The sequence below is a fragment of the Hemicordylus capensis genome, chromosome 1, assembly GCF_027244095.1.
Source record: "Hemicordylus capensis ecotype Gifberg chromosome 1, rHemCap1.1.pri, whole genome shotgun sequence".
Lineage (NCBI taxonomy): Eukaryota > Metazoa > Chordata > Lepidosauria > Squamata > Cordylidae > Hemicordylus > Hemicordylus capensis.
The window spans coordinates 251,132,179-251,144,693 of NC_069657.1; the positions used below are offsets into that span (position 1 = coordinate 251,132,179).

The 12,515-nt window shown below is 45.9% G+C and overlaps 1 protein-coding gene across 22 annotated transcripts in view; it reads right to left on the bottom strand.

The window, feature by feature from the left end:
- WDPCP (WD repeat containing planar cell polarity effector) overlaps window positions 1-12,515 on the bottom strand; it is a 350,788-nt gene that overhangs the window by 47,792 nt on the left and 290,481 nt on the right. For 5 of the 22 annotated variants that reach the window (XR_008313273.1, XR_008313271.1, XR_008313274.1 and 2 more), the window contains exon 16: window positions 829-898. The exons of the other annotated variants lie outside the window; for them this stretch is intronic. The gene's annotated coding sequence lies outside the window, so the exon portion shown is untranslated. The remainder of the gene's footprint in view (window positions 1-828; window positions 899-12,515) is intronic. 22 annotated transcript variants of the gene reach the window in all.

A 12,515-nucleotide genomic window follows, 5' to 3' on the forward strand; every position in this document is an offset into this window, starting at 1 on the left:
CATGAAATTTGAGAGAGGGTTACTGTGCATTAGTATCTTACCCCTCAACCTTTCTTGTTTGTTCTTTCTGTGGCAGCTTTGCTGTCACACAATTATTTTAAACAGGCTTTGGGGAATTAACTGTACTGGGGGGGGGGGGTTACCGACCTTCTTCTGGAGGATCACCACTGTCCCTTCTATTGAGCCTGGCAGCTGAGTTGCTGGGCACGAGGGCCACCTGCCACCCCCTCAATTAAGTTTGGAAGCTGCATTGCTGCTGGGCATGGAGACAATGGCCCTGTGTACTGAAAGAGCCAGCCCTCAGAGCAACTCCTTTTTTCTCCCCCATACAAGCAAATGGAAGAGGGAATGGGGAGAAGGCGTTTGGCTCCATCTCAACAGCAGGAGAGAGTGTCCTCACTTCTTGCCTGTGATCTTCTCAGAGGCATCTGGTGGGCCACTGTGGGAAACAGGATGCTGGACTAGGTAGGCCTTGGGCCTGATCCAGCAAGGCTGTTCTTATGTTCTCCTCCTTTCCATTACAAACATATGGAGAAAGGAGCAGGGAGGCTCAAAGACAGAAAAGGTAGTGACATGGAGAACCTGCTTGGCTAGATTATTTAATTCCAGCCCAACGTATTCCCCCTTACCACCTTCTCCTGCTTTGTCCAAACAAGTTCAGTGGTCACAGGAGGCGGACAGGCAGACAAGACATGGGGGTACCTGACCAAATGTTTGGGGCATGTGCCCCCTTGTGCCTAGTGCAAGCAATGCCAGTGGGAACACTTGCATTTAAAATATGGCAAGTGGTGGTGCTGCACCCTCCAGAAGTGCAGTAGGACTACTCACTTAAGATTCTCCCTGACTCAGAGTGGATTTTTGTCCAGAGTGCAATCATCCTATGGTTACTCAAGTAGTTCTGAAAACAAAAACAAAAATACCCTTTGTAGTAACCTGATATCTAAAGAGTTAAATATTATAACTTTCTATTAAGTGCTAGAGTTAGACTCCACTCCCTGGATATTCCTTTCTTCTGCTTTCCATTTTCAGTTTTAGTTGTGTTCTCTACCTAGCCAGCAATTCAAAGACTAATGACTAATGAATTTCATAGCCCAAACCATCTCAATATTAACATGTTTTTAATTTCTCTATATACGTTGCCTCCTCTATTTTACACTTCTGCAAATTTCTTTCCACCGTCAATACAGTTATCTTAGTTCCTACCACTTGTCCAGCATGCCCCTCCTTCATATGTATAGACCACAGCTTAGAACAGATCCCATTGTATCACATATTCAACAAGTGCTCACTGTACCTATAAGTGGTCTCCCCATTCCACCTATATAGAAAGAGGAAAATTTCAAACACGCTCTTATAAATCACCCCCTTTATACTACATCAACCCTCTCTTCATTCACAAACAGCACAATCTTTAAACTCTTCTTATCATATAATCGAGAGTTAAACAATTGTAGTTTTCAACATTATTGATGCACTACACACTACATTAGCTTTAACTCCATGTCTCTCCAGAAGCTTCTGAGTCTGACAGATGAAGATAAATTTGTTAGTAATAAAAAATGGAATTTTCAACACTGGCAATCCTTTTGTAAATTTCACCTTCCTACTATTCGATATAGGGAGTGTATATCCATTAGCCCTTATCAGCCTCTCTGCTTTTTCTTTTGATTAAGAAAAGGAGGAGGAGATGGTTTCAGCTATGAAATTCATTAGTCTTTGAATGGTAGAAACTGAGTTAATTGTTCCTTTTGGAGGCTGTGACGTTGTCCTCCCAGTTCTTTTGTTTATCTGCCTCGCGGAAAGGAATTTAAAAACTGCTGGGATATTTGGTTTGTGTAAGTAACTAAGGATGGTGTCTTAATATTGAAACAAGTTTTGTTTTAACCTGTAACATCTGGTGGATGGCGTTTTATCTTTTGCGTAATAAAGAGATCTTGGTGGAAGAATTGCTTCAACATAAAATGTGCATAGCATTGCCAACTTATCAAACCGCCCTGAGCCATTTTTGGAAGGGCGGTGTATAAATCAAATCAATAAATAAAATAAATAAACTTAAAATGCCCTCCGAGGCACTTAACTAAGGCAAAGGATGTAAAAAGAGCCCTAGAGGAATGAAAACACTGCTGTCTGCACTACAGTTAGTTGGCTGGTCACCTAGGCTGTACACAGGTCAGGGTTTCAAACCACTTGCCCTATTATTTCTGATTTCCCCCTGAATGTGTACATAGCAGCATGAGGCCTTTTCAGGGTTTCTGGGCAGAAAAATGTACCCAGCAACTAGTTAAAAATTCCAATTGCTTTCTACAATTAGTTTCCAGTTGTTGAGTTAGTCCTTTACATGGCAGCCCATGAAAATGTTTTTCCTACTTGTGTGACAGGAAGAAAAATCTGAAGAGAAGTTGGGGACAAGACTAGGAGGAGAGGTTCACACCCCAAGGTCTTTATTTCCTCTCTGTCCTTCCAGAAATTACGAAGAGCTGTATTATGCACAAATTTGTTATTTGTGTGGAATCTGAATCTTAAATTCCTTGTCCAGCTTAACTTCCTTACTTCTTATGAGGCAAACAACAATGGGGGGGAAACCCCACCAGTGATTTAATAATGAATTTTCTGTTAACTGGGGGGAGGCTGGCGGGGGAAGAGGGGAAACAATGGAAGACACCCCCCCCCGAGACTGCCAGATTGGGTAGTGTTTTTTATAACTTTAGAACTCCCAAACCGGCCCCAAGCTTGCCCAGGGGGTTAGGCTTGAGTTCGAGTTGAACCGGGCCTGGTCTGGCTCGAGGACGAGCCCTTGAGCCAGACTGGTTCAATGGTGAACCGGCTTAACCTCAAGCCAGTTCACACATCCCTAGCTCCTGATCTTCAAACTGTAGTTTTACATGAAACCAGCATCACATCTGTGCCAAGCATTTAAGTTGGTATAGTTTATTTAACAATCTTAAAACCCACAGTGCAGAATTTAGATATTTCCAACAAATATTCATAGCAGTGGTGGCTGCTTCTTCCTGAGGCTGGGGGTGGGCAGAGGGGAGGGAAGTGAGCCAGGGGTAACCATAGGCAGGTCAAAACTGAAGTTAAAAAGAAGTGAATCACCAGTCCATGGTTTTCTCCATCTGTAAAGTTGCTTGCTTGTTTCAACCAAAATGTCCATCATTCACACCAACATTTGGCAGCTGGCTATTTAGTGCTAAATTTACCCCTTGGTTGGCTGTGAGTAAGGGAGTCCTGCCTTTAGAGTGGTTCATGGTGCGTGTCAGTGTAGAAAGTAGCAATGGCCACTCATTCTGTAGTTCCCCATGCCTCTTCTTCCCTTCAGTAGCTCAATCTTTTTTCCTATCAGCATTGCCTCCATTTCTCCCCCTCCTTGCAATCACAGCCCTCTTCCTCATCCCATACTGAATTAGGCAAAGAAGTTCAACTGAAATGTGCAGGGCGTGGGGTGGGGTATTGAGTCCCTATTTGCAGGTAGCACTTGCATGCACATGTTTCACACCACTTGAAAATACCACAATGTATTTGCCATACACAGAACCCACTAGTTTCCTTTCTTCTCACAAATACGCACACACATACTTTTTCTTTTTTAAAACAAGCCTTATTTCTCCCTCTCTCACAATATAGACATTTCTGTGGCATCTCCTTGGGCTGCAATCCTATGCACACATCAGTTACTTGGGAGTAAGCCCCAATGGGTTAATTAAAGCTTTACTTGGAACTAGCTGGGCCGGGTGCAGAGCATCTGTGCCTCTAGTTCTCTCCCATTCCCCCCTCGCCGGTGCTGCTGCAGCTGTTTCCCCCCCGACACTACTGGGCCACTACTGCCTGCTGCCGCTGCCATCCCCCCCGTTCCCCCCACCCATGCTCCTGACCCTGGTGCTCCTGCCTTTTGGCCGGCAGGCAGGCCAGTGAGGGAGTGCACCGCACTCTCCGCTGCCTGTCCGCCACCACAGCTTGGAGCCACCACTGCTGCCATCATCACCTTCTCCCCCGCCGCTACCATCTTCTCCCCCCGCCACCATCGTCATCTTCTAGTTCTCCTCCCGCCGCCCGCCCACCAGCCAGCCGTTCGCCACCTTCCCGGCCGCCCGCTCGCCCCGCCTTCTTCTTTCTTCCCAGCCGCCCGCCCCCGCTTTCTTCCTTCCCTCCTGCCAGCCAGCTGTTCGTGGCCGTTTTATTTGCCAGCCTAGCCGACCGCCAGCTGGCTGCCTCTGCCGCCATTTTCTTTCCACCGCTCATCCCCATCGCTATTTTATCCGGTAGCTCTCCAAACTCTCTCATGGGATTAGCCATGGGTATGCATTAGCCAATTATATATAAAGAAGATAAATGCTATAGAATTGGCTGCAATTCTATGCAACCTTTAATTGAGAGAATTCTTTATCAGATTTGAAAATTAAGCCATATAGATAACAAACCTATACAAAGAACTTACACTTAGGACCTCTCCTTTCAATACTACTATCACTCCCCCCACCCGCCCACAAAAGGTAAAACAAAATAACCAACCAACAGCAAACACAAACTGGCATAAGGACTATAGAGTGGTGGAGCTACCTGACTATTTTGGACAGGTCTGGTTTTCAATCTGTTCCTGTTAGGTTGTCCATAAAGAGGAGGAAATAATATCAGAATTCTTAAAAAAATAAAAAATAAAAACATTTCTGCACTAAAGACACACACATTTAAACAGGATAAGTTTCAAGTTGTCCAATTAGTAATTTCAGTTAAAATGCTTTGTTTTATTTGGAAGCTCTAACCCCCCTGCCCTCTCTTTCACCTTAAAGGGAGGTGAGAGAGTAAGAGAAAGAGAAAGGAGCTAGCAAGAGGCTTTGCTTAAAGTCCCAGATGAAGAGGGAAGGTGGGGGGCTGTATGTTTGTTGGTAAAAGAACTACCCATAGAAAGTGCCAGTCCACCATATCCCCCACTTCCCCCTCATTCTCTAGATTTCTGGATGTTGCCAGTATTTGCTAGTGGCATTTAAAAAAAAGGAAAGAGCTCCTAGCAAATCCAGTGCCTGAATTTGACAGGGGTACTGAGTGAGGAGAAAAGAGCTGGCTTCCCTCTGGAGAAGAGGAGACTGGAGAAAGGTAGCCTGGACTCCTAACCTTTCTGAACTACTTTTGCTTGCAGACAGAATACTCCCATTTTGCACACAGATCTCCAGAGAGTCGGCCTAGAAGGATCCTAGCAAACCAGATGACTGGGCTGGCTTTGTTTGTTATTGGTCAGAATAGATGCCTGTAAGCTATTCTGACCTGATTGGTTGGGGACTGGGCTAGCCGCTGCCCACCCTTAAGGAAAATAAAGTGTGGGGGGGAGTCACTTCCTGATTGGTGCTGAGGCACTAAATATGCCATTTGGGTAGTTACTAAGTATGGTAATTACTTCATTTGGGGGGCAACAGTTCCCATTGAACACCCTAAGAAGGAGGGAATGGTTTTACAAAGGAATTTAGGAAAAAAGATCAAGAGCCAGTGCCATTTACTAGCAAGCAGTGAAAATGCAAAAGCAACATTCAAGCAAGAGACACAGACACACAGAGAGAAAGACAACGAGGAAAAGATGGTATGTTTGGTGAGAGAATGCGGGGGGTGGGGGAGGTTTGCTGGCAAAAATGTGGGCAATGCTCCCTCTGCTGCAAATGAGAAGCTTCCTCTGATACAGAGAATTTGTGGAATACTCTGATGGCATCCTCCTACGTTTAACTAGATGTGTATGTAAAGAAAGCCAGGACTTGCTCTTCAGTCATAGCTAGAAAATGCTACATTAGGGGAGACAACACAGATGCCTTTTCTAAATGCACCTTAAGGCATTAGACATAAAAGAGCTTTGGGAACCAGAGCCTGACTTGTTTTAAACACCACTCTGTAACTATGACTGACAGTTTACAGTTTACAAGGAGGGTGTGACAATGAAGGCCACTGAAGCAGATATAAGCAACGGCCTCTCTGATATGCACTTACAGCCTGTCTCTTGTCTAAGTGCTTTGTTGCACAGGTATGCAAATAACTAACATCACTAGTGCCCAAAGGCCTTTAAAGGGAATCCAGACCCAAATGTAGTATGGAAATACATTATTTACTCCACCCAGCTCTTTGGGCTGGTTTTTAAGCACTGCACTCCTGAGATCAGGGAAATCCTGGGTCACTGACCCAGGAAACACCCACTGGGTCAATGGGTGCTTCCTGAGGGGTTCCCTTGCCCCGCCGACACTCTCAATTTTGGAGTTGCAGTCATTAAAATACAGCTTGGAGAGAAAGTCTCTCCATGTCTCTAGGCTGGTTTTTGTTCTGATATTACTGCTACTGGAGGTAGAAGAATTTCCGAAAGGACAGCAGAGATTTTAGTTAGAATTCTGACTATCAGAGGGCTCCCTGCTGTCATATGGGAAATCCTTCTGATAATGCCCAATAGTGGGCATATTGGTTCAATATTCCTACTGAACCATTAAGTCTGCACAGCTCTAATCTATATATATAATTCCCTAAGGTGTACCAGTGGCTAATCTCATGCGTGGTGAATCTTGCGAAGTTTCGCGAGCAGAAGTACTGTGGTCGGAGATTCAATATGCAGATAAGGAGGAGGAGCCTGTGAGAAGCACCAGGGCGATTGGGCAGTGGGGATTCCGTACGCAGATAGGGAGGAGGAGCCTGTGGCACCATGGTGATTGGGCAGTGGGGATTCCATATGCAGATAGGGAGGAAGAGCCTGTGATAGTTAAGGACAGTTGGAATGCAACTGTTATTGGTCGGATGATGTTCTTGATTGTAGAGGAGTTGAATCTCTCTCTCTCTCTCTCTCTCTCTCTCAAAGGATAGTGGGCAGGGGTCTGCGAAGAGAGGGGTCGTGAAGGAGGAAAGAGTCCCTTCAGGAGAAGGAGGCTGCTGTTGTGTGAATTAGATGAAGAAACAAGATGAACAAGATCTGTTAACTCAGGAAGGGAGAGAGAGAGAAAGAAAAAAAGGGAGGGGAAGAAATACAGAGGGGAAGAGTGAGTGGAAGAGAGGAAAAGAGAAAAAGAAGGAAGGGTGAGGGACGGGCCCGAGCCTGACAGTGGCCTGAGGGGAACAAATGGCCATGATGGTGCCTATTGGCAGCAAGGAAGGGCCCAGTCAACCACTGCTGCTGTTTGGGGCTACCAAGGCCATTGGTGGAGGGAGGGAGGCAGGCAGGCAAGGGACAGGCCAGGGCCGGTCTGCAGCTTGAGGTGAACAAGCAGCCATGGCAGTGGCGGCAGTGAGGAAGGGCCTGGTCAACCGTTGCTGCTGCTGCTCCTGTGGGGAGGAGCAGGAGCGTGGCTCAGGTGAGGAGGTCTCTGGAGATAGGGGGCTGCAGCTTGGCCAATAGGCACCAGCAATGCTGCAGCCGTGACCAAGAGGGGTGATGGGGGTGAAGGGATGGAGGAGTGACCAAGAGGGGTGAGAGGGATGGAAGCAACCGGATGGAGGAGGAGCAACAGGAGTGCAGCTCAGGTGAGGGTGGAGAGATCTTTGAGGTGAGGGGGGCTATGGCAAGGGGTTAGGGGAGCAATCAAGTACTAGTACACACATGCTTATTACGTCTGTGCACATTGGTAAAAATTGGAATTCTGCTTTGGCATTTCTGGCCCCCACCACAAGGAGGCAGTTCTCCATGGGGCAACTGTCCCAGGTAGGAGAGTGGCGGCGTCTGCCCTTTAAAACCTACTCAGCACTGGCACGGGGAAAGCTGGGTGGCTTCAACCATTTTGGGGAGCATCTGTGGGTGGGCAGAGAGCTGGGCACTCGCGATTCCTCCCGATTTCTCCTAAAGTCTGAAATTCACAAGATACTGCTATTACAATCAGTTAAAAAAAAAATTACACCCCTTGCTGCTATTTTTTCTAGTCATGTCATTTCACTGCGTATTTCGCCGATTATATCATAACCCCCTCAAATTAAGTAGTCTGACACACTACCTGTGATCTACAGGGACCAACAGTACACATGCAGGAGATAGCATGCAAACACCAAAAACTCTCACTGCAGCAGTTTCAAATAGATTCTAAAATTACACTAAATATAAAAGGGGGTTTGGTGGTATAGCACTGGGAGGTGTTGCAGGTAGAAATAATGCATGTACCATTGGGATATAAAGCAGTTCCACTAGTATATGCTGACTTCATTGGAAAATATGTCCATGCAGTGGTTATGGTCCTGAGCCATCTGTATGGAGGGCTTCCTGTATGAGACAGTGTATTACAATGTTGTATTACAGTACAATGCATTGTTTTTATCTGCTTTGTAGACTTTTTAAGTACTTGCTCTCTGAAATCATTAGGGAAATGGAAATAAACACAATCCCACACACATTATATTCTAATGTAATCTCTAGACTTTTCAATCTGAAGCTTTAGGTACAGGGAGCAAACAGTAAGAGACTTGTGTTACAATGGTAAATGTCTCTGCTTTCATATTTTTAAATGATGCGAGTCTCTTGTTGAACACCTGTTTTCGATAAGTGATGAAAGATTTGCTAGAAGTGTACTGAGTGACATTTGTATCCTATAGATACAGTATCTGCAGAACAGTCTGGGAAGAAATTTTTTACCCTTCATTTTTATTAGCAAACTAAAGAGATATCTATGTAATATAGCATAACTCCTGGCATGGAGTAAATTATTGTTTTTAAGTGCTCTGACTTGATACTGCTGGATACACATCAAAAGTGAGGTGTACGGTTGAAAATTTGCCTAAAAGTCATGGCCTTTGATCATAAAGGTTTATATCCCAGATGTGTGGTTATTTAGCAGTAAGAGGAGAATGTTTCTGAGCATGTACAATAGAGGTGGCCCTTTCATGAGGCAAGTTGGAATGCTTGCCTCAGGTGGCATATTTCTGGGGTGGCAGCAGAGAGGCAAGATGTCTCCTGCTGCTGGCAATGGACCAACTCTTTGGAACCAATCTGACCTTTGCAACTTTATGCCTCTCCCCACATTCCTTGCAGAGCTTGCAACAAGGCCAAGAAAATAAAAGGAGACTGCTGGCAACTGTCCCACCTCCCATACCATTTCCAAAGCTTGCAAAGGTTAGTTTTGAAAGGAAGGAAGGCTCCCACCCAGGGCATGGGGCAAGGCAGCATTTGGCACCTCGCCTCAGGTGAAACAATCCCTTGGGTTTCCCCCAACGTATAGGGTTGCATTTCCCTCATGAGTAGAGCTGCTACAGTAAATTGATAAATCAATAGATTAAGAACAAATTGATCAACTAAAAAGGTGTCTCCTATTAACTAATTGTTTTTTTAAAAAATGAAGATTGTTTTTAGTATAAATACTTATGAAAACTGCAGATGGCAGGTACCTTCTAAGAAAGGCAGGTTTCTCACCTGTAACTGTAGTTCTTCGAGTGGTCTTCTGTGCATCACACAAGGGATTTGCGCCTGTGCAGAACAACCATCTGGAAACTTCCAAAGCTTTACCTTATTAGGAAAAATAGTGGGAAATCCAGCTCCCCCTATCAGCCAATTTACCTCATTCCCTTAGTCCAGGCAACCACCACAGCTGTAAAGCTGGACAAAGTGATGCAACTATGCTGCAGCGAGGAGGGAGGGTGGGTCATGTGAATGCACAGAAGACCACTCGAAGAACTACAGTTACAAGTGAGAAACCTGCCTGTCTTCTTCGTGGTCTCTGTGCATCACACATGGGATAATAGCAAGCTATCATAACTGGATGGAGGGTGCAGCCCATCCCAAATATAAATAAGCAAAATCAACACAGAAGATCTCAGAAAAGAAAAACTTTTATTTCTAGTGGACAGCAGAGTGAAGTACAGAAAAGCCAAACAATGCATGAGAACTAGAGTGAACATCCAAGTCATAATGTCTGATAAAGGTAGTTGGACGAGACCATTTAGCGGCTTTACAAATTTCAGTCATAGACACAGCCATATGGAAAACCATCAAGGTAGCCATCACCCATGTGGAATGTGCTCTAATAGGGGATGGCAGAGGTGCCAAGGCCAGTTGGTACGCCAAAGAGATGGCCTCTCTGACCCACGCAGCAATCCATTTGGATGAAAGAGGTAAGCCTTTAGAAGGCTCCGAATATGACACAAACAGGGATGTAGACCTGCAAAACGTTTTGTTTTGATTGCATTTTGTCCACATAGAAGGCAAGGGCCGTTCTCACGTCCAGAGAATGATAAGCACGATCCTCCTTAGTAACAGGAGCGGGGGAAAGGAAATATCTTGCAACAAATGAAACTTTAGGCAGGAAGGAAACATCAGGCCTTAAAACAACTCTGTCTTTATGAAAACTAGATATGGTGCATCAGAACATAATGCTTTCATTTTGCATACTCTTTGAGCTGAGGTAATTGCAACCAAAAACACTACCTTTACAGACAATAATTTAAGGTTCCATGTCGCCAGAGGCTCAGAGGAAGGTTTCATTAACTGTTTCAGAACGAGCAGCAAATTCCAAGGTGGGGAACATTTGGGAACAGGTGGAAACAAATGGAGGATCCCCCTTGAACTTTTTAACCAGCTTATGCATGAACAAACTGGGTGTTGAATGCCTATCGGCTATGGCCGCCAAATGAACCTTCAAAGAAAAATAAAAGAAACCATTATGTATCATCATCATCATTATTTTATATCCTGCTCTTCCTCCAAGGAGCCCAGAGCGGTGTACTACATACTTATGTTTCTCCTCACAACAACCCTGTGAAGTAGGTTAGGCTGAGAGAGAAGTGACTGGCCCAGAGTCACCCAGCAAGTATCATGGCTGAATGGGGATTTGAACTCGGGTCTCCTCGGTCCTAGTCCAGCACTCTAACCACTACACCAAGCTGGTGGCATAGCAATAGATACTCCAAGATCAGTTGTAAGGACATATCCAATGGAGACAATCCTTTGCCCTGAACAAAGTTAGAAAAATGTGTCCATTTCGCTGTGTAAGATTTTAACGTGGAAGGCTTTCTTGCTGCTGTCAAAACAGCTTACACTGGATCACTGAACAAAGTCACAGTTCTATCCACCAGGCTGTAAGGTATAGATATTCCACATCTGAGTGGAGAAGCTGACCTTCCTCTCCCATCAGTAGATATGTCAACAATGGGAGGTGCTGGTAAATCCTCTGCAACAGCTGGAGAATGTCATGCCCTCACCCATGGAGAGTGACGAGGAGGAGGAAGTTGACAACCCTCCAGCAGATGCAGAGGCACTCCAAGGGGAGAGCTCAACGGTTGGGCTGCAGGAGGCAGCTGAGATAGACCCAGACGAAGCTTCAGTTCCAGAGGGGCTGTCAGAAGCAGAAGAGAGGGGGTATGAAATGCCAGACCCTGAGCTGGAAGAGGCACAGTCAGTTACCCCCCAAGAATGGAGATGTGCCAGACGCCGCCAGCAGCTGGAGACGCGCAGAAGGAGTCAGTGCCTCCTTAACGAGCCAGATAAATACTGAATCTCTGACAGCTGGCCGGATGAGGAGAGCAATCAGTCAAGAACTATAAATCACCCAGCAAGCTAGCAGCAAACTGCTGAGAAGCAACTCATTGCTTGGGGCTTGCCTTCGGCTGCTTAGCTTTCCCAGCTCCTCATTCGGAATCCTTGAGACCCGGTTCCTGACCCAGACATCGGGCTGCTTTACCTCGCCTTGAGACCTCCCTTGGTGATGTCATGGACTTTGGGCTCTGGACTCTTGGAATCTGGCATATGGCCACATCCTCGGCAATCTTCTGGAGGACTCTCAGTATCAACGGAAACATGTACAGGAGCTAACTGCCCTAGTGCTGGAGGAACGCATCCCCCTCTGAATCCGGGTCTATCCCTTCCCTGCTGCAGAACCTTGCACATTAAGTGATTTGGGGAGAAGCGAACACATCCAGATGAGGGGTTCCCTACAAGCGAAAGTTCTTGAGCAGGATGCCATGATCCAAGTGCCACTCTTGAGAGAGGGCATTCTGGTGGCTCACAGTGTCCGCTAGGGTGTTGACCTTCCCCTGAATGTATACTGCGACTGGCCAGATGCTCCAGTCAGCATCAAAACCAGAAACGCATCACCAGGTCAAGCAAAGAACAAGATGCTGTCCCTCCCTGCCTGTTCAGATATGACCTGACCATTGTATTGTCCATCAGGAGCAGAACTGGGGACCCTGCTATGTACAGGCAGAAGGTCCTGAATGCCTGGAATGTTGCCAGCAGTTCTAGATAATTGTTGTGGCAAAGACATTGCTCTTGAATCCAATTTCCAGCGACTACCAGGTCCCTGAAATGCGCACCTTACCTGGTGTTTGATGCCTCTGTGATGATCGTGAGGGTGGGTGACTACTTCCAAAAAGGAGTCCCTTGAGTGAGATTGAACCATATTGTACACCAGGACACCGCCTTTTGCACTCTGCGTGGGGCTGTGAGCATCCTGTGTTGAGAGTGCACCTGGGGGCGAAAATTGCATAGGAACCATGCTTGTAATGTCTGTAGGCGAAGATGGGCCTGGGGCAAAACCACAGTAGTTGACACCATCAGGCTGAGTAAATGCTGAACAAATCTTGCCCTG